The sequence below is a fragment of the Ambystoma mexicanum genome, chromosome 8 (genome assembly GCF_040938575.1).
Source record: "Ambystoma mexicanum isolate Mex_15411 chromosome 8, UKY_AmexF1_1, whole genome shotgun sequence".
Classification (NCBI taxonomy): Eukaryota; Metazoa; Chordata; class Amphibia; order Caudata; family Ambystomatidae; genus Ambystoma; species Ambystoma mexicanum.
Window position 1 is genome coordinate 1464248618 of NC_090929.1, and position 21350 is coordinate 1464269967.

The 21350-nt window shown below is 49.7% G+C and overlaps 1 protein-coding gene across 1 annotated transcript in view; it reads right to left on the reverse strand.

The window, feature by feature from the left end:
- Positions 1–21350, reverse strand: part of DPCD (deleted in primary ciliary dyskinesia homolog (mouse)) — a 387341-nt gene that overhangs the window by 69910 nt on the left and 296081 nt on the right. The window lies entirely within an intron of this gene.

Genomic DNA, 21350 nt, shown 5'->3' on the forward strand with positions numbered 1-21350 from the left:
CGGAATCGAAGAAAGGGGTAGGAAAGCGGAATTGGAGGACAGAAAGGCATACATATCTGAAAAATAGACAACATTCCAATTTTAGGAAGGGGTGATTTGCGCAAGTCGGTCAACAACTAGGTAGGGGAAAATGCCATAGATTGGGGGAAAAGCAGGAAAATGACTGGAAAAAAAGGTATGCGGTGGACATGGTTGGCTTGGTACAGCAATATAGTACACAAAACAAGCAATACCACAAGCCAAACACTGAGCCATGCTACACAGGTGTTTTATGCTTACGGCCTGAACAGACGTACGTAGCATGTGTAAATCAGGAAAACCAATGTGGTGAGGAACGGCAAGCATACATTTTTTGAAAGAGCACAGGCAGACCTTTTCAAGGGTAGGTGACTTGTGCAGGTTACAAAAGTGTATGGTGCCTAAAACAGTGACTAAATGTAGGGCACATTTGGGAAATTAAAGGGTTGTGTGACAAAGGGCACCAGCAAATGGGTTGAAACGTTATGAAAACCACACAAACACAACACATGTCATACTTTTCCGCGTTCCCACAGGTGTCCCGATGAAAACGGTACCTCACATGTGTGGGTGCACCTTCCTGGGCGCCAAGGGGAAAGCCTAAAAGACCCCTAGCCCCAAGTCTGTTCTGACAGCTGAATTTCATACTTTTCCCAGATGGGCACACCATACAGATATGGGCTTAGGGTGTCCAAACCACCAAGGAAAAAACAAGAAACCCCATGCATTTCCGAAACGAGGACACCCGTAGGAATCCGCAGAGGTTTGACTTGCGCAAATCGGGCCAGAATTTATTACCCAGAAACCCCGGCAAAGTGTGATATTTGGTGGGGAAAAAACTCAATTTTCACTTTGTCGGGGATTCTGGGTAATAAATTCTGGACTGCTTCGCGCAAGTCAGACCTCTGCGGATTCCCACGGATGTCCTCTTTTCGGAAATGCATGGGGTTCCCCGTTTTCCTTGGTGGCTTGGACACCCTAGGCCCAAATCTGTAGGTTGTCTCCCCAAACCCTTTGGGGGTTACAAGTGGTGTAGCCTTTTTCCTTTTGTGCCTCGGTAGGTGCACCCCCACATGTGAGGTACAGTTTTCGTCGGGACACCTGTGGGAATTTGGGAAGGTATGTCATCTGTTGTTGGTGGCGTGTTTCGGTGGGTGAGCAGAGTGAAATGTCTGAAAATTGAGTTTTTTACCCCCAAATTTGGACTTTGCCGGGGGCTCTGGGTATTAGATTCTGGGCCGATTTGCGCAAGTCAGACCTCTGGATTCCCACGGGTGTCCTCATTTCAGAAATGCATGGGGTTCCCTGTTTTCCTTGCTGGCTTAGACACCCTAGGCCAAGATCTGTAGGTTGCCCACATGAACAAAATGTGCTGTGCCGAAAGTCTTGGGGTTACCAGTGGGTTACCCTTTTCCACCCCAGGTAGTTGCACCCACACATGTGCAGTACCGTTTTCATCGGGACACATGTGGGTACCTCATGCAGGCCTCCCTGGGCCTCCTACAAACGGCTGTGTGAGGTACAACCCCCACCTCCATTTAGGGTGATGGGGGAGAAGAGGTCCCCCAAAAATTGTGGGACAGGTCCCCCAGTGGGTGGGGCAGTAAGGTTTGGGCACCCTGGGGCCAGATTGGCACACCAATGTGCCCATCTGCGCCAAGGCAAGTTTAGTAAACTAAGAAAATAATGCAAAATGGCAGGCTGCCCTTTAGTGGGAACTGAGGGGTACCCTACACCGCTGGGGAATTTTCTAATGTAAAGGGGGGTGCACCTCTCCACCCCCACCCCAATTGGAGGGGCGGTGCATCTCATGTAGCCCTCCCCAGGGGCAGATAGGGGGGGCTGTCCTGCACTCCTCCCTGGGCTCAGGCGTCCCTTCCTAGGAGCAGATATCTGGTTCCAGGTAGGGCTGCATGACATGGCACCCACCATTGTGGGTGGGGTGGGGTCAACGCACCATCCCAGTAGAAAATTCCCCGTCCCTTTGGGGCTCCCCCCAACCCCCCTAAAATGCGTTCCACCATTTTCACTTTTTTCTTTGGTAACCCAACTCCCCTTGGCGCAGAGGGGCACATTGGTGTGCCAATCTGGCCAGGGGTGCCCAAACCTTACTGCCCCACCCACTGGGGGGCCTGTACCACAATGTTCGAGGGCCCTCTCCCCCCTCACCCCAAATGGGTGGCGGGGGCACCTCATGCAGACCTTCCTCCCTGGGCCTCCTACAAACGGCTGCGTGAGGTACACCCCCTCCATTTGGGGTGGGTGGGGAGAGGGCCCCCATAAATTGTGGGACAGGCCCCCCAGTGAGTGGGGCAGTAAGGTTTGGGCACCCCGGGGCCAGATTGGCACACCAATGTGCCCCTCTGCACCAAGGCAAGTTTAGCAAACAAAGAAAACAATTCAAAATGGCAGGCTGCCCTTTAGCGGGGGCTGAGGGGCACCCTACACTGCTGGGGAATTTTCTAATGTGAAGGGGGGTGCATCTCATGCAGCCCTCCCTGGGGGCACATAAGGGGGGGGCTGTCCTGCACTCCTCCCTGGGCTCAGGCGTCCCTTCCTAGGAGCAGATATCTGCTCCCAGGAAGGGCTGCATGACATGGCACCCACTCCATTGCGGGTGGGGGGGGGGTCAACGCCCCACCCCATTAGAAAATTCCCTGTCTCTTTGGGGTGCCCCACAGCCCCCCTAAAATGCGTTCCACCATGTTCACTTTTTTCCTTTGGTAACCCAACTCCCCTTGGCGCAGAGGGGCACATTGGTGTGCCAATCTGGCCCCGGGGTGCCCAAACCTTATGGCCTCACCCATTCGGGGGCCTGTCCCACAATTTATGGGGGCCCTCTCCACCCTCACCTCAAATGGGTGGCAGGGGCACCTCATGCAGGAATCCCTGGGCCTCCTACAAACGGCTGTGTGAGGTACATCCCCCCTCCTTTTGGGGTGGGGGGAGAGGGCCCCCAAAAATTGTGGGACAGGCCCCCCAGTGGGTGGGGCAGTAAGGTTTGGGCACCCCGGGGCCAGATTGGCACACCAATGTGCCCCTCTGCGCCAAGGCAAGTTTAGTAAACAAAGAAAATAATTCAAAATGGCAGGCTGCCCTTTAGCGGGGGCTGAGGGGCACCCTACACCACTGGGGAATTTTCTAATGTGAAGGGGGTGCACCTCTCCTCCCCCACCTCAATTGGAGGGGCGACGCGTCTCATGTAGCCCTCCCTGGAGGCAGATAAGAGGAGGGCATCTCATGCAGCCCTCCCTGGGGTCAGATGCCCCTTCCTAGGAGCAGATATCTGCCCCCAGGGAGGGCTAAAAGGGGTGCCCCCATCTCCCCTTGCGGTGAAGGGGAGAGGGACAGCCCCCTTTTCATTCAAATAACTCCCTGGTGGCTAGTGCCCCCCCCCCACTCCCACCCAAATCTCCCTTTTGGTTTTTTCATTTTTTTTGCCCCCTTCCCTGTGGGCAGATGATCAGCCATGTGCCCCCAGGGGGGCCTAACCTGCAGGCCCCATCCCTTTGGAGGCCTGCACACTTATTCCTGGGGCCCCCCTCCAATTGGAAGGGGGGCCACCTCATGTACTCCTGCCTGGGGCAGCAATTTGCCCCCAGGGAGGGCTACAAGGCCCCCCCTTTCCACTTGGTGTGGGAGGGGGAGTGCCACCACCCTTTCAGGGGGCAAAAAAACTCCCAGGCCCCCTCACCCCCATCCCCGTTCCATTTCATTTTTTTAAAAAAAATAATAAAGGTTTTGCCCCCTTCCCTGGAGGCAGATCAGCCATCTGCCCCCAGGGTTGTGCACATATGTGCCCCCATGCTTTGGGGGCTGGGGGGGGAAGAGGGCTGCTTACTGTAAACAGCCCCCCTCCCCCACGTCACAAACATATCCCTGGTGGTCCAGTGGCATTGCTGGGCGCGGATCGAGCGCTCTAGGCAGGGGTGTAACAGGCAAATCAAATTTGGGGGAGGGGGGACAGGGGACAGCTTGGGGACTTTACCTTTTTTTATTTATTTATTGTGTTTTAGTTAAAGAACTCGACTCTTCACAAAATAAAAATAAAAATAGCAGTAAGAATTAAATTACATATATCATCACTGTATGAAACAAGAGAAAATAAAACAGAAGAAAATTAAGAAAAAGAAAAGCAGTTCGTTATAAAATCCTTCAATTTGGCTCAGTTCATGTAAAAATGTTACCACTTCCCAGGTCAACAGGCTTTAATGGCACGAGCATAGCTGGTCCCAAAAAGATTGGGTGTCCACCCACTTTTCCTTTTCAACAAATCTCAAAAACTTTACAACCCTCTTAACAGGGACTATGCTGCAGACACAAAGCACAGAGTAAAATGATCTGCCAATTATTTTGTAGTTAGTGATGATCATGAGCATTTGTCAAAAAATCCATATCTCCTAAAGGAGTGCATTAATCTACTGTGTAATGTAAATATTGGAGAGGTGGCTTAAGACAGACACCCAATGTTACACCAGTTTTTTAAATCAGGCCGTCCGTGCTCTAAGGACGGCTCAGTGAATACGAGAGGCAATTAACAGCATGTATTGCAGTTAGTATCAAACTATTGGGGTAGGACTGAAGGCATCCCCTCACCTGGCACAGTGTCTATTGGGTGTGACAGCAGGCCATGCAGAAGCATTCAGTTAAAAAGCCCTCTCTCCTGTATAGCGGTGCAGGGCATGCAGCGGGCTGTTGGAGTGAGAGCTCTGTGTGCTTTCGTGACAGCCCAACCCAGCCAGCCAGTGCAGTGTGTGACAACGGTCCACAGTTTGTGACTAAGGAGGTAGAAGGGTATCTTGGACAATATTGTATAAAACACAGGAGGACAGCGCTGTACCTCCCCAAAGTAATGGGTTGGTGGAAAGTGTTAATCGCTGCGTGATGGATGTGGTGCAAATGGCGAGTCCAAGTGACATGGACAAGAAGGAGGCGATCCATGAAAGAGTGATATGATTGCACCAATCTCCACACAAGGTCACGGGAGTCTGAGATTGATGGTTGCTGGGAGAGGAGGCTGAGGCTTGCCATGCAGGGACTTTTTTGATGTATACTGTGTGGAACTGTCAGTGGTGGTCAAAGTGCATGTTAGACATCGCTCAAATATGTGTACAAAGAGGAGGTGTGTGTTTTTTGTCATTGCTTGATAATGTGATAGGCCGTGGCTTACGAAATTACACTAACCTGGCTCCCTGGCCTTACAGACTAACAGATCAATTAACAATGGCCAAAAACAATAAAATAAATAAACAATTCAAATGAATCACTTCCTGTCCCTTGCTCCCTCCCCTCCCCCTCAATTCCTCTCAACCTTCATTCCCGCTTTCTCCCATCTTCTCCCTGAGGCCACGCCCCTCCTTCAATACCTCTTCCCCTTTTTTCTACCCCCCCCGCGGCAGCCTGTACGTGCAAACAGCACTACCCACCCTCCTTACCGCAATAATAATCCTTCGGCTTCAACCAACCATCATTTAACCAACCGTGTCCCTGGCACCAGAAAAACCCTCCCCAGAGGTGTTCTTTCTGCCCCACCCCCCATAACCTTCCTATTTAACTCTTGTTTAATTTTTCCTTCTCCTTCCTTCCCTTTCCCTCTTTTATTTATTTATGTTTAAACATTCCCCCCTCCCCTCAACAACCTTGCTCCTAGACCTAAAATCCCACTGAGGCAACCGATCTTTATTCCCACTTCTTTCATAACTCCCCTACTTCCTTTCCTCCAACACTACCCCTTCACGTTGCTCGCCCTGCCAACTTCGCTCTTCTCTGCTCTCTCTTTTAACGATAGCAACTCTTCATAAACCTGTCATAGCCAGCTAACCCCTTCCGTAAATTATAACTAGCAGTCCCTCCAACTGCCATGGCCACCTTACTTCTCTACATACTCGTAATAGCCCTCCTGCCCTTAATCCCCCACCATCAAAACATTATCTTGGGAGAAAACCCTTATATCCAACTGCCCTTAAGCCTTATACCCCCACCTTAACCGATACCCTGCATACATTGCCCGGTCCCTTCTAATCATCTTCCAAACACCACTTACTGCTGCATCTGTGAAAGAAAAGACAAATTAAGCACCACATGTAATTGTACTTAATCCACCTTACTGCATTCCGCTACTCCCCCTCTATTATACCTAAAACCTGCCACTGTAAACCTCATTACCTTTTGTCCCCCAGTAATTCCTTGCCCTTGAGAACCCTTCTCCTCCTCGTAGCTCACTATATCTCCCTTCTGGCAAATCCTTCCCCCCGTACCTTCCCGTGCTGCTCAAACTCTCACAACCTAAACCTTACAGCGTTTCTGGTGTCCAGTTCTCCCCACCTGACTTGATACCGAACCTGTTCTTGTTCTTTACGCGCTTCCCTCATGTTCCGCTTCTTAATCAGGGCACCACTGTCCCTCCCTTTCCCTAGCGGCCAACTAACACCCTTTCCTTCGTTTGTTAAATGTATTCATTAGTTATTTATTATATTTGTCACCACTTCTCTGCCCCAAACCTCTTCCAAATAAACTACTGTAAATCTGCACCAGCACCCTTAATTATGCACCACCCCCTAGGGACCCTACACCCCCAAACTTTGTTCATCCCACTTTGTCCACCTCCCCCCCCTCCATTTTTACCAAAGCCCTTTCCTCTACTTTAGAATCCTCTGCCCCATTCTCTTCCCTGCCAACACCTCTTCAGAGCCCTAACAGGTCCTTGTCAACACATTGTACCCTTTGACCCTCTTTCCCATTTCCCCCATTTTTAAAATTATTTATTTACTCAATTCTTAATTTATTTATTTTCCCTTGAAACACACCCTCTTACCCCTATACTCCATGCCCAACTACTCACTGTACCCTGCCACCACCTGCCCACCAGCCCACTAATGCCACCAACAATTGTGATCTGAAAACGTGAAACTCCTCTGATGCTCCCGTGTCATTATTTCTCCTTATGTATTTAATAACTTTCCCTACCCACTAAGAGCCCTAACCTGTGTGGTGCAAATGCCTTAAGTATTCTTGCGTACATCACCCTGCTCTCCTCCATCCATCATATGCTCTCTAATCAAGTACCCCACACTAATGCCGTAACTAACCCTTCTTTCCCATGATGCTTCCTTCCACTGCAAACTTTCCCCACTCCTCTGCCAATCCACGCGATACCTTATAACCCTAAACCAAATCCAACCTCCTTTTGTTTGTGGCCAGCATATTGAACCACATGTCATGGCTATCTACCCACCAATGTACCCTTGCATCAATACTTCCATATACCTCTGCACCCATACCCTCTTGCCCTCCGCTCCATACCCTGCCTTTTCCTTATTGCTCCCCCACTGCACCAGGGGCCGTACCTGCTCCCTCCGTCCATGCAGTTTAATCCTCGCCCATGCAGTAAATCCACCCCCTCCTCATTTTGTCCATGTAACCTGTGTTCCCCCTCATATCCATACTTGCTCTCTTGCTTTCTGCTAAGTACCTCACATGCTGCCCCCCACTTTCCCAGACGCCATACACTTCTGTCCATGCCATTTAATTCCCACTGTGCACTGCCCTCTGTGACACCACATCCTTTCCTTCAGGCCACTGCGCTCCCATGTTTATCCTTGCAAAGGTTCCATATCCTCAATCATTCCACCACTGCACCAGGGGCCATTCGTGCAACCCTGTCCATGCAGTTCTATCTCATGTTGTCCCCCCCCCTCTGCACCAGGGGCCAACTGCGCACCCCTGTCCATGCAGTTCAATCCACACAACCTGCCACTTCAGGTGGCATCAGTGCCCACTTATCTACTTGTGTGCCGCTCTTGTTCTGCTCCTTCACCCCGAGCGCAAATCTTCTGATATTTGCCCTCCATTTATTTGTTAATTTTCAAATCCTTTGAAACTTTCCTTCTTTCCAATTTACCTTTACTCCTCTTTTATTGGGCCAACCTCTCCCAATGTTCGACCCTCCCATTCCACTCTCCTTCTCCCTATCCTCACCTTCTCTCCCTCGTTGATCCTCCGAGTTCCTCCTTAGTCCAAACTGCTTTGTTTACCCGTCATCTAACTCCACACCATGCTACCATGTTCATCCCCTTAAGCCCTGCTTCTCCTCATCCCTATTCTCCCAGTAATTTGACATTCTCCGCATCCTTGATCATCCGAGTTCCCCATTAGTCTAAAATGCTTTGCTGATCTGCATTCACCCATCTTAACTGTCATCAGATAACTGTCACCCAGTCAACATCCCTTTAAGCCAAACTAAGAGGTACAACAAAATAATTATTGTGTTGCCGTTCACGCAACTCCACCATCTTCTTGACCCGATACAGTTATCCCCACTCTTCCTTCTTGTAGGAAACCTTCCCCTCTTGTTGCCACTACTCCTCTCGCTGCACCTCTCTCACAGAGATTGCTGTCTGCCCTCTGCCTCCTGCACCCCCACTTCCTTTCCCAGGTGGGTCCAACCAATACTGGGCCACACCAGGACCCCGTAGTGGGATTCAGTATTCACAATCTCTTAAAACCCTAAGGCCCAGAGGGGCTGTACCACCACAACACCCCCGCCCCCAATCTTGTGGTATACCCGGCCTGGGCCCGATGCCTCATGCCCCTAACCCCAGAGTAGGCCACCCTTTTTTCCAACTACTGCCTTCTTCTCTCCCTTAACTAATCCCCTTACCTTACCACCCGATCCCTGCCCGCACTGTAAAGTAGAACCCAACTATCTTCACCTTCTTTCCTCTCATGCCCTTCTATAGACGCCTCCAAATCTGATATTCAGACTCTTCGCCAGTTGAGAGTGGGGTGTATATCTCTCCAGCCTGCAGATACCTCCCTCAATGGACCTCCCTGACCCTCTCTAACTTGAGCCAGACCCTCTGAAACTCTCGAACAGCTCAAGACCTTACTCTTCTACTGCTTTACTCTCTTGCTGTCCCCTGCCCACTCACTTTCGTACTGTGCTGACTGGCTACCCTCAGAGTCTCACGGGTACCCGCCCCCCCCTTTCCTTGTATCTGTGCACTCACTCCAGACCTACCTCACCCTAAGGGCTGTATCTACCTTGCACAATTTGACTGCCACACGGGTCAGAAAAATCATGGTTTTGTCCTCCCTTGTGTTCCCTCCTTCATCTTGTCCCTCTTAGAAACACTTGTGTACGGGTACGTTATAAATGACTTGTCACATCATTCTCCTCCCTCGCCCCCCGCTCATACCAACTGTTACTCTCTTCCTTCACCTCATCCCTTTCAAAACACCCTTCCTGACCCTCCAGTTCTCCACTGCCATTTCTTTTTATTATTACCCGCCCAATCTCGTTCCAAACTAGGATATCCCCTCTTCCTCCATAATTATTCTTTATTGTCCTTTATTCTTTAATGTTTATTGTTTTTATTTCACCACCTCCTTTACCCCCAAAATACACTGCCCACATCACCTCCAAACCACCAACCTTACCCTTCCCAAACACCAATGCACCTTCAATTCCAATCCTGCTCACCTCTTGGCCCAGAACCGTTGTAACGTGGAGCGTACACCCCATCACCACTGCCCTGCCGCTGGGTGACACCGCACAGCTGCTGGGGGGAGCCGTCCAAAAGCTCTTCCCCCCCTCTCCGTGGAGGTGACAGCGTTCCGGCCATCTCCCATCACCACGATCCGGCCCAAAGACTTACTGTTCCCTTCTGCTCACGTTGTAGGGGGGGGTGCCCTAACCCCTACCCCGGCTGCTGCACCCTGGGATGATGGCATCCGCCAACTCCCTTCCACCTCCAGGGATGTACTGTTCCCTTCTGCTCCCATTGTAGGGGGGTGCCCTAGCCCCTCCCCCTGCTGCTGAACCCTAGGATGATGGCATTCGCCAACTCCTTTCCCCCTCATGGGCAAATCTGGGGTCATACTGCCCCCTCCTAACACCTACCCTGTAATACCCCTGATGGCTGCTTACACCCTTCCCGCTCTCTACTAACGCACCTGCCCCTATACCTCCCGTTACCCCTCCACCCCGTGACCCGGCCCCATTGCGCCCCCACCCAAAAGCCCTGGCATGTGCCAGGAATTCCCTGCCCCCATTCACCTCCTAGTCAGCTGACCCCACCTGTACCCCCCAGAACCGGCCCAGACGGTGCATTCATCCTTATCACTGATGGGTAGTGCACTGATTGCATCTTGGGCACACACGCTGAGCACAAATAATCCCCCACACCCCACTGGATATGCCCCCTGCCCCGTAAAACAACGGGGGAATGGAGCCCCATGCGGGAACAAGGTAGAGCCCTTAATATAGCTCAGCTGATATCTAATAGCTCTCACCCTCTTCACTGTTATGACTTATACTGACAGAAATGTAACGTTCCCTTTATTATATATATATATATATATATATATATATATATTTTTTTTTTTAAGAAACCTTTCCCCCCTCCCTAAAATAGCACCTTGTGTTTCCAAACTGTCACTGACACCGGGTCTAGAGGGCCGTGCACAGCCCATCCCCCTAGTGGTGTGAGGCGCACACCGCAGCCTCCCTTCTCGCCAACCCACAACTCCCTCCCCAGAGGAGCAGAGGGAAAACAGCTCCAGGCCTGACGTGCCCCCCCCCCCCATCCTATTAATAATGGCTGTAAACCTGGCACGGCCATGAAAACTGAAGGGAGGACGCCCGCTCCCACCAGCAGGACACGTCCTACACAGAGCTGCCATGGCCCGGAGCAACCTGCGGAAACGGACTGACAGGAAGGTAAGATGTTCCCACAACACTTCCTCCTTAGCCCGTCCGCTAAAATTCTATCTATAAATAAACTGTATATGCATGCCTCTATAAATCTACCAGGCATAATAAAACAAACGTTTTATTTATTTTTTTAAACCCTCGGGACCCCCTCTCCCCAACCTTACCCTTGAACCCCTCCACTGCACCTGCGCCAGGGTGCCCCCCAGGCCAACACACGCCATACAGCAGTGGGTGCCAGCGAAGGTCCAGGCAACAAGGAACGACGTTAACCGCCAACAGTTCCAGGACCTTCGCCGGCACCTTTATATACAGCAGGAGGGGCAATCTATCTGTCCCGAAACCTCCCCAGGGAACAAAGCATACTGCATGCTCCCCCGGGCCCCTACTGGGTTTAGATTCCATACCAAAATATGTTGTTTCTCACAGCTATGCCATAGGCACCAAGGAATGACAATGCATTACTTACCGTAAAAGCATTTCTGATGGTTGTATCTGCTTAGATTCACATGCTGTGCATAGGTCCGACATCCAGTGGTCACTGCGGAGTATTGCATTTTGTTTTTCGTAGTCGAAAAAGGGGACGTCGACAAGGCGTGTCTGTAACACTATCCCTATAGTGACGTGCGTTGTACCCACAATCCCTCACGCGTCGAGGTCCCTCTGTTTGTATTTATCTGCCCTGAGGGAGCCTTCTAGACGTGAGTGAGTACAGAAAAGAGAGAAATATAGAAAAGGATGTCTATGTTCCTTCCATCCGAGCGGGGAGGAAGGGTGGGCGCATGTGAATCTAAGCAGATACAACCATCAGAAATGCTTTTACGGTAAGTAATGCATTGTCTTCTGATGTTTGTTAATCTGCTTAGAATCACATGCTGTGCATAGACTAGCGAGCAGTACCCGGTGTTGGTGGTGGGTTATGAGAAGGAACAGTAGAGAAAAGATGTCTTAATACTGCCTGTCCCACCTGGGAGTCAGATCTAGAGTGTGCATCTAGACAGTAGTGTTTTGTAAAGGTGTGCACAGAACTCCAGGTAGCCGCTTTGCAGATGGACTCAAGGGGAACATTTGCAATGAATGCTATGGACGCCCCCGTGCCACGAGTAGAATGTGCTCTTGGCCTAAAGGGCAGTTCTCTCTTAGCAAGAGTATAGCAGAGAGTGATGCATTGAACAATCCATCTAGAAATAGTGGACTTTGAAACTGCATCCCCTTCTCTTCCTGCTGCCACCGAGACGAAGAACTGATTAGTCTTCCTCAGTGGTCTGGTTCTTTCCATGTAGAACATGACCGCTCTGCGGACATCTAGTGTGTGCAGAGTCCTTTCTCCCAAGTTGGAAGGATTTTGAAAGAACGCTGGTAGTTCTATAGACTGGTTTACGTGGAATTTTGAGATGAATTTCGGAGCAAACCTTGGGTGAGTGCGTAGAACCACTTTATCTCTGTGAACTGTAACAAAGGGGTCTAGAACAGAAAGAGCCTGTAGTTCACTTACTCTCCTGATGGAGGTGATAGCTATTAGAAAAGCAGTCTTAAGAGTGAGGTCTTTAAGAGATGCTTTGTGCATGGGTTCAAATGGTGAGCCCATGAGTCTGGTAAGTACCACGTTAAGGTCCCATCCGGGAGCTGGGTCAGCTATCGGGGGGTGTATTCTCTTTACTCCCTCCATGAAGGCCTTTATAACAGGGATCTTCCACCACGACACTGAGTTGGGAAGTGGTGTATGCAGAAAGTGCCGCTAGGTGGACTTTAATGGAATTGAACACTAGACCTGAATCCAATAAATGGGTCAGGTATAGAACAATATGTGTGGGAGAGCAGTCAAACGGGTTGATGCTCTTTCCTCTGCACCAGATGACAAATCTCTTCCACTTGCTAGAATAGCAGTGGCGAGTGTTAGGTTTTCTGGCTTCCCTGAGGATGTCCATGCATCTCTGCGGGAGCTGTAGATGTCCAAATTCTATGATCTCAGGAGCCAGGCTGCTAAATTCATGTTCTGGGGGCATGGATGCAGAGTCCTGCCCTTGTCTTGTGACAGCATGTTGTACGGGCAGGGGAGTTTCACTGGGGGGGATAGAGACATCTCCATCAAGTGAGCGAACCATGGATGTCGGGCCCACATTGGGGCCACCAGTATCATGGTTACTTGTTCCTGGTGCATCTTGTGCACCACCTTGTTGAGAAGGGGAGTCGGGGGAAAAGCGTAAACAAATTTCCCTGACCATTGAATCGACATACCGTTCCCCTTGGATTGGTTCTGGGGGTACCTGGAGGCGTAATTTGGCATTGTGAGTTCTCCAGGGTTGCGAACAGGTCTATTTCTGGGAATCCCCATTGCGTGAAGACATCGAAGACGATGTCTTCGTGCAGTCGCCATTCGTACTCTTCGGGCAGGGGGAAATCTCTGCTGAGTTTGTCTGCCAGCAGATTGAGTTCCCCTGGTACATGTTGTGACAGTAGGAACATATTTTGTTTGAGAGCCCACTTCCATATATTTTGGGCCAGTTTGGACAGTCCTGGAGAGTGGGTTCCCCCCTGCTTGTTGATGTAATACATGGCTGTGGTGCTGTCCGTAAGGACCATCACTGTCCTGCCTTGTAGGTGTTCCTGGAAGGCTTTTAGCGCCTTGAACACCGCTAGTAGCTCCAGAAGATTGATGTGTTTGGATGCTACGTTCGGAGTCCACACTCCGTGAGCAGTCTGATGGGATAGGTGAGCCCCCCCATCCTGTGAGGGATGCGTCTGTGGTTAGAGTGGCTTCCGCCGCGGGTGTGGCAAAGGGTTTCCCTTTTTCCAGGTTTTCCTTTGTCCACCACCGTAGCGAGAGAACTAAGGCCTGCAAGACCACCACTAGATCGTCCCATAGTCCGCTGGCCTGACACCACTAGCTGTTGAGCCACTCTTGCATTGGGCGCATGCGCAGGCGCGTGTGAGGTACCAAATAAATACACGACGCCATCATGCCTAGCAAGCGCATTGCTTTGCGTACAGTCACCTCTCGACCGGTCACATATTGAGGGATCTGAAACAGCATGTTTTGGACCCTCTCTTTGGAGGGGAAGACGAGGCCGTCCTTTGTTTGAATTAGAGCCCCTAGGAATTGTTTGATTTGGCTGGGGTCTAGGCTGGACTTCTTTTCGTTGATGGAGAAGCCCAACTGGAACAAAAGGTCTACAGTCTTTTGGGTATTGGAGAAGCATGTTTCGTAAGAATCCCCTGTTATGAGCCAGTCGTCGAGGTAAGGGTAAACTGGGATGGACAACCTGTGCAGGTGGGCCGCTGCCACTGCCAGCACCTTCGTGAATACCCTTGGTGCAGATGCTATGCCGAAGGGTAGCACTCTGAACTGGTAGTGTTTGCCCTCTCTCATGAACCGGAGGTATTTTCTGTGCGCTGGCAACATTAAAATATGAAAGTATGCATCTTTCATGTCCAATGTTGTCATGTAATCTCCCTGTGATAGCAGTGGGATCACTTCTTGTAAGGTCACCATACAAAACTTTTGGGGTTTGATAAACTTGTTCGCTGGGCGCAGATCTAATACAGGGTGCATGGTTAGATCCTTTTTGGGTACAAGGAAGTACACTGAATAAATACCTTCCGTTACCTGAGATAGAGGTACGACCTCTATGGCTCCTTTTTCCAGCAGTTGTTGTACTTCTTGGAGAAGGATGGCAAGATGTTCCGGTGTCATGCGACGTCCCCTCGGGGGTTTGTATGTTGGGGAACTGTTGAATTCGATGCAGTATCCGTGGGCTACGGTGGAAAGTACCCAGCGGTCTGACGTTATACCCTCCCATGCTGGAAGAAAGGATGTTATCCGGCCCCCGACCGGTGTTGCATGAGAGGGGACGCGAATCTTCGCGTCACTTGGTGTTGTTGGGGGCTTGGGAGCCTCTGGGGGTGGACCCCCGGCCTCTTCCTTTGCCCCGGCGCTGGCCTCTTTGGCTGTACTGGCCACTATTGGTCTGGAAATTGGTGGCAGGGTACTGTTGCTGCTGGTTTTGTTGTTGGCGTTGGCCACGAAAAAAGCGTTTGTTGCCATAGCCGCGCCTGGTAGAGGGCTTAGAGATTTGGTCAAGAGTTTTGATAGTACCGAACTCTTTTTTAGCCATCTCCAGAGCCTCATCCACCGCTTTCCCGAAGAGGTTTGTGTCTCCGGTTTGAACCCTGAGTTGCGCAGCCATACGTGGCGTTTTAGGATTATTCCCTGAACTAGGGAACGTCCCGCTGTTTCTGCCGCATCCAGAGAGTTCTTTACAATACTCTGGTTGACCTGGGTTCCTTCGCCAATAGTTGTAAGCAGGCGTGTACGTAATGGTTCCGGCGCTTCTTCGGCGTCTTTGCGCAGTTTGGCCCACTGCGCGTCCGCATAGCTAGCGAGCAAAGAATTGTTGTTCGCAATTCTTGCCGAAAAGGCAGCCGAGGATGTAACTCTTTTTGCAAGGGCATATAACCGCTTGCCCTCCTTGTCAGGTGGTGCCTCACTGGTGGAAAGTGGTACCCCTGCCCTCTTTCTTGTGTTGGTTACTACCAGGGAATCCGGAATGGAATGTCCCCTGATGTACAGCGGGTCTGAGGGTGAAGGAGTGAAAAGTTTTTCAATTCTAGGATTGACCCCTCTGATTAGTGCAGGTGTGGACAGCGAAGGGATGATTCTTCTCTTCACCGAAGCGAGGAGGTGAATGGTCTGACTGACCGGGGGTTTCTCCTTAATTACTCTTTCCACAAAGTCTAATTCAGGAGAGAGCTCCCCAGTGTCTAGTTCAAATGTGCTGCTGCTCTGCGCAACAGGGCATTAAATGTGGGCTGATCGTCAATGGGAGACGTGTTTCTAATAGGTGAATTGTCAGGAGGATTTAGGTTCAGGACATCAGTGTCGGAATATATTGATGGGGATTGCCAGGGGTGAGAAGGTTCTTCTTCTGGATTTTCTCCGAAGCCTTCTCCTACCAAGTCTGGGCTGTCTTCCAGACCTTCCACCTGGTTCCGTCCCTCTTCCTCGTCTATAAAATCATCCTCTTCCTCAAAATAATGTTCTTCCCCAGTGAGGTCATACACACTATGGAAGTCTGCGGCTGTGTCCTGGTGGGGATTGACTAGTCTCGGAATTTTGGCCCTGGGGTCCTCCTGAGGCCCTTCTCTTATTCTCTTGGGAGTGGGAGGGTTCTGGGTATTCATAAACCTCTCCATTCTTTCCATGCAGAGATGGAGCCTTTCCATGGTTTCATGGGGTACCCCTGAGCGGTCTAGCGGGGGAAAAATGATGTCTTGTAGCTGAAAACGGCTCGACCTCTCCCACAACGTCGAGGAAAGTGTCCCGTCGCCCTCCGAAAAGCCTTCAGGTGTGTTGGGAATCCCTTCGACTGAAGGAGATCGTCCCTGCTTTTCTTCGGGCTTTTTCGGCGTGTCTTTCGACCTCTGCGTAGCGCTCAACGTGTCTTTCGGCGTACGCTTGTGGGCGTCGGCTACCACGATCCTCGCCAAGCTCTCAGCGACTCGTTTGTCAGCGGAGGGCTGTGGTTTCGACGTTATGGGTGTCGATCGCTCTACGGCAGCATGCGCTTTCTGCTGATGCGCGCCGGCTGATGATTTGGGGGCGGCGCCCTTATTTGCCGAAAACCCAGTCGCTGGTCGCGGCTGTGGTTGCGAGAGGGGCTTCGAACCCGAACGGTCCGAGGAGGCTGCCGGTGGAACCTGCGTCTCCTTGGGCGCTGATGCTCTCTTCGCCTTCGACGAAGAAGAGCCATGGGTTGTGTGCTTATGTGTGGTCTTGTGTGCGTCAATGTCGCCGGGGTGTTCATCCCCATAAGCAGGGCGTGAGCCGAGCCCGTCGGGGCTGGGGACAGACGACGAAGCGCTTGTGCGCTCTCTAGGGGGGTTTTCGACTTCCGTAGCGGAGGTCGTGGTATCACGTTCCTCGTCACTGTCGGAGGTAGCAACGGTGGGTGGAGCGTCGGCCTTCGACATAGCGTAGGCCGCCCACCTCTTGACCCTACGGTCTTTTAGAGTCTTCGGCTTAAGAAGCCGACAAGCCGTGCAACCTTCCTCTTTGTGATCGAGGGGCAAGCAGCGGTTACACCGTGAATGCTTGTCCTTCCAAGTAAAATTGCCCTTGCAAAGCGGGCAAAACCTAAAGGGTGTCCTCTCCATAGCCGAGGCAATAAATCGTGATAACCACCCCAAGGGAAAGGAAGGGGAAAAGGAAAGGCATTCTCAGAAAAGAACTAGAGATGTCCCACGACCCCCACTCTCCCTACTGTATATGGCCTGCGAGGCCAGGCCACGTGTTCGGCAACGCCGAAGGATCTCCTCCGCTCGTCCCCTCCGTCGAAGATCTTGCTCGGCGGAGACAGCTTCACAACAGCGTCGAGGGGGGGATCGATATGTTCTATATTAATATAGGAAAACGACCAAAGGTCGAGGAGATGAAATCTGCAATGTCTCTCGAGGAGCTCCGCGCAAAGGCGACCAGTAGCTGGGCGGAAAAAAACAATCTGAGGGACCTCGACGCGTGAGGGATTGTGGGTACAACGCACGTCACTATAGGGATAGTGTTACAGACACTCCTTGTCGACGTCCCCTTTTTCGACTACGAAAAACAAAATGCAATACTCCGCAGTGACCACTGGATGTCGGACCTTTGCACAGCATGTGATTCTAAGCAGATTAACAAACATCAGAAAGCTAGTTTACCTGGGTGTGGCAGAAACGGCGGCAGGGTTGTGCCATTTTGCACTGATAGTCATTACAGAGTTTTGTGTCAGCAGGGAAGGGTCGATCCCGACTCGTCGGCAATGTCATGTAAAGACACATTTTTGGGCCCGATTCATGGCATTTTTTGCACGGTTGAAAGTAACTTTGCAAGTTAGCACTGCTGAAAATTGACTTTGCACTGGCACTACCGACCCAAAGCCTGATTCATGGAACGGGAAAAGTGTATTTTTTCAGTGCAAAGTCATTTTGTACTGCAAAAATGACTTTGCACTGACTTTGCACGCCAAACATGCACTTTACACAGTTCCATGAATCAGGGTTTGTTGGCAGTGCAAAGTCACTTTTCAGCAGTGCCAAGCCTGCAGAAGTATTTGTACATGCTGCATGCAACTGCAAACAGTGGCAGAGACACAGTAGACTGTGCACAACACAGACATATTCTGGGGGGATAAATGCAATTATATCGCCCCACTTAAAATTGTGGGGGGGGATTTGTCCCCTCTGTCTCCCCCTCCCCCCTCATGTCCTACGCCCATGGCTCTGCGCCTGATCTGCGCCCAGCAATGCCTCGATCTCCGGCTTGAAATACAGCCGGAGATCGAGGGGGAGAAAGGTGAACACTCACCTTGCATTTTCACTGCAGCAGCCCAAAATGGCTGCTGCAGTGAAAATTACTTCCACGTCGGCATGCTTTAAGCCTGCCGACGTGAAACTGAAGGTAATCCAGCCCCCTGGCAGTGAGGGGGGGGATTTCCCCTCACATACCCCGGGGGTTGGATTACAGTTTTGTGTGATCCCTGCTTTGCAGGGATCACACAAAACAAGGTGCCAAAAAGGACGAGCTATCTTGTCCTTGGCACTACGGAAGTAATTCCAAGTACGAGATAGCTCGCCCTTGGCACTGAAGGGGTTAATTACCTTGTACTTGTTAAAAGTGGAAACCTTTACTGTAATACCCATCGAGTACATTATCTTGTATGGCACACACCAGATATTCAACTATCACGATTTGATAATGATGATCTTCCTTTCAAATGAATAGAGCGAGAAAGAAAAGGTGGAAGAGAAGTAGAGTCTACTGCCAATTGTAAGAAACCTGAGTGTATTCTCCGCAGCAGACCCCGAGAATCCCTTATTCAGGTGGCCAAGAAAGGACTGACCCTCTCTTATCCCAACCTTGAAGGTAGATGAGCAGGGAAAGCACCTGGATAGGGCAACCCAGGGTTATGCTCAGGAGGAGGCCCAAAGGGTGACGCGGTATGTTACAGAGGAAAAAGGAGGGTGAAATCTTGGAGACCTTTATGGGCTGTGCCACATCTGCCCCCCTGTTTTTCTGTTCCCTATCTGAATACTCCCAATCATTCTTTTGCCCATCCCTCTGATTATTATTTTCCAACTTGCTCACGTAGAAAACTACAGTTCCTACTGTTCCCTTGTTTATTTTGTGATCCCAGTTATTCCTGTTTGCCCCGTAGACCATGCTAATCCCGTCCATCTGATTGTTATTTTCAGAATTCTCACAAATCTGCCAGCCTATTTCACAAATCCTACAAAACCTTCCCTTGTGAGGTCACCACAAACCCTAATACTAGACTTAGAATTCGCTGTATCACCTCTTTCCCTTCTGACCCTGTAGGATAAATATGGACCAATAGAATGAAGATAACAGGATTCTGTTTGAGGTTTTCAAAATCTTGGCAAAATATAATATTTATTTCACATAACACAAGCAATGACTACTTACTAATGTATACTTGACATACTAAAAATTGGCTCAACCTATACATAACTTCTCCCATAATTCATCATTCATTCCTAACTCATACATACCATCTTCATACTAACACCTATTTCATTTATGGGCAATTATTGTCCCCAAACATATACTCCAGTTTTTTTTAAATTAGAGTCCAACACTCCCGTGTGTTTTAGATGTGGCCCTCTGTTTTATTACAAGTGTATTTTCTGTCTACATGTGTTTCGGTTGTAGTTCACTGTGGGCGGAAACTTCTTTGCCACAATATTCTAGCCAACCTTCATCAGAATGGAGTGCAACTGTCTAGTGTGTGTTGCCTCTTGATAGGAAGGGTGAGCCTCTCAATCTATAAAATAATATAGATATACTAATTACCATCTATAATTCATATCCTGTCATGTTAGTTTATTTAAAAAACATTTAATGTGTGTAACCAACAACATTCTCCATCTGTTGCTTATCTCAAGACTCCCCTCCACTGTGTGTTCAGCGGGCGGTGGCTTGATAGTTGGATGAATCCCTGTTTTGGATTTTTCTGTGTGGTAGTATACCCATAGAATGTGTCAATCAAAGCCGGTGAGTCGAGGGGAGAATCAATAAAAACCGGACTGTGTTGAGTGAAAGAATCGTAAAGTGGCAAGTTTGAACCAAGTTTAATGAACTGTGTAAAGAACTATATAAAGTGTTATGGGGAGACCAGCTGCAGAGGGAAAACTGCCACCACGTGACTGCTAACTAAAGAGACTCTGGTTGAGTCCGATATGAGAGAAACTACAGATCGCAGAAGGCCATAGGAGAGCCAGCGGAAGAGGGCAAAGTGGTCATACCGCGGGTCAAGTAAAATACCCGTACAATAGAAAGACTAGGAACTGTGTGAAAGCAAGAGAAGTGAAATGAGACTTGGCCATCGACGGCCTTGATAGTTGAAAGCTCGAGAGTTAAAAGCTGAACTGTCATCTCGTGCTAGAAAAGCTTGAGAGTATGTCCTGAGAGCTGCCATTAGAACTGTCGCCTCGTGCTGGGGAAGCCTGAGACAGTACTGTGGTCCAGGATCCCACCTTACCCTGTGTTCAAAAACGTGGGGAAGGAAGGCCCAGGCTACTGGAGACTGACATACTGTTTAACAATACTTCTTTCTTTTCTTGAAAACCATCCCTCGGCCCTTTTGTATTAGTTGTGAGGTTTGGCAATCGGTTTCTTAGCATAGGCCCCTTTAATTTGACGCAACGCCACTAGGACTGCCTTATTTTTCATTTGATGGTCGACGCTTGTTCCCATCTTAGATTTAGGTTTAGAATATGTGTGCATGTAGAATTCATTGTTCAATAAACACCCTTGAACTGTGATCACTTGTGCCCGTCTTACTTGTTGCCACCACGAGTTCCTCACACAATGCACATAAGGGTTATTAATGAGCTTTGTTCAAGATGCTGCATGCTGTGAAAATTAAGCTGCTCTTCTATAAAATCAAACGCCTGCATCTTGGAACATGGCTTGCCCTCCAAGAAGGGTTTTGATGAAGGGACTTTTAACTGAGATTTTATGGGAGACAGAGCAAATTAGTCTTTTTGTGTTAACACGTATGTGACAACAGTATCAAAGTCATGGGCAAAATCCTGGAGGACGAAAAAAAACATATCCAAACTGATGATTACACAGAAGAACGCTGTGAATCCCAATATGTGAGGATAGAATGTAAGTTGACAGTCGAGCTCAGAGTCATTAAGGGAGGCTCGAGGGGTTACCAATGGGCATAAATTGAATTCCAACAAAAGATGCATGTGAAGACTTGCATGATTCTTCTTACTGTAACAGAATAAGATGACATATTTCATTTGTTGGACTCTGACTACTGCGGACTGATGAAAACCAAGACTTTTCAACCCGAGGGGGTCCGTTTCTAGCTCCATTTGACTTCTGAGAGGCACCAGTCTATTGATCCAAATTCCAGATTGCGACCATAAGTAGCATAACAACTGCAGGCTGGCACACAGGGGTCACAGATAACATTATATAAAAACATTTGGCAGGCATTCCTGCATAACCGATTTATAGAGAGGTTTCTGCACTGACCCAACCTCTCTTTACAGCACTGATTTCATGAAAAAGGATAGTATAATTAGGCTTTGTATGAAGGCAATTAAGTAA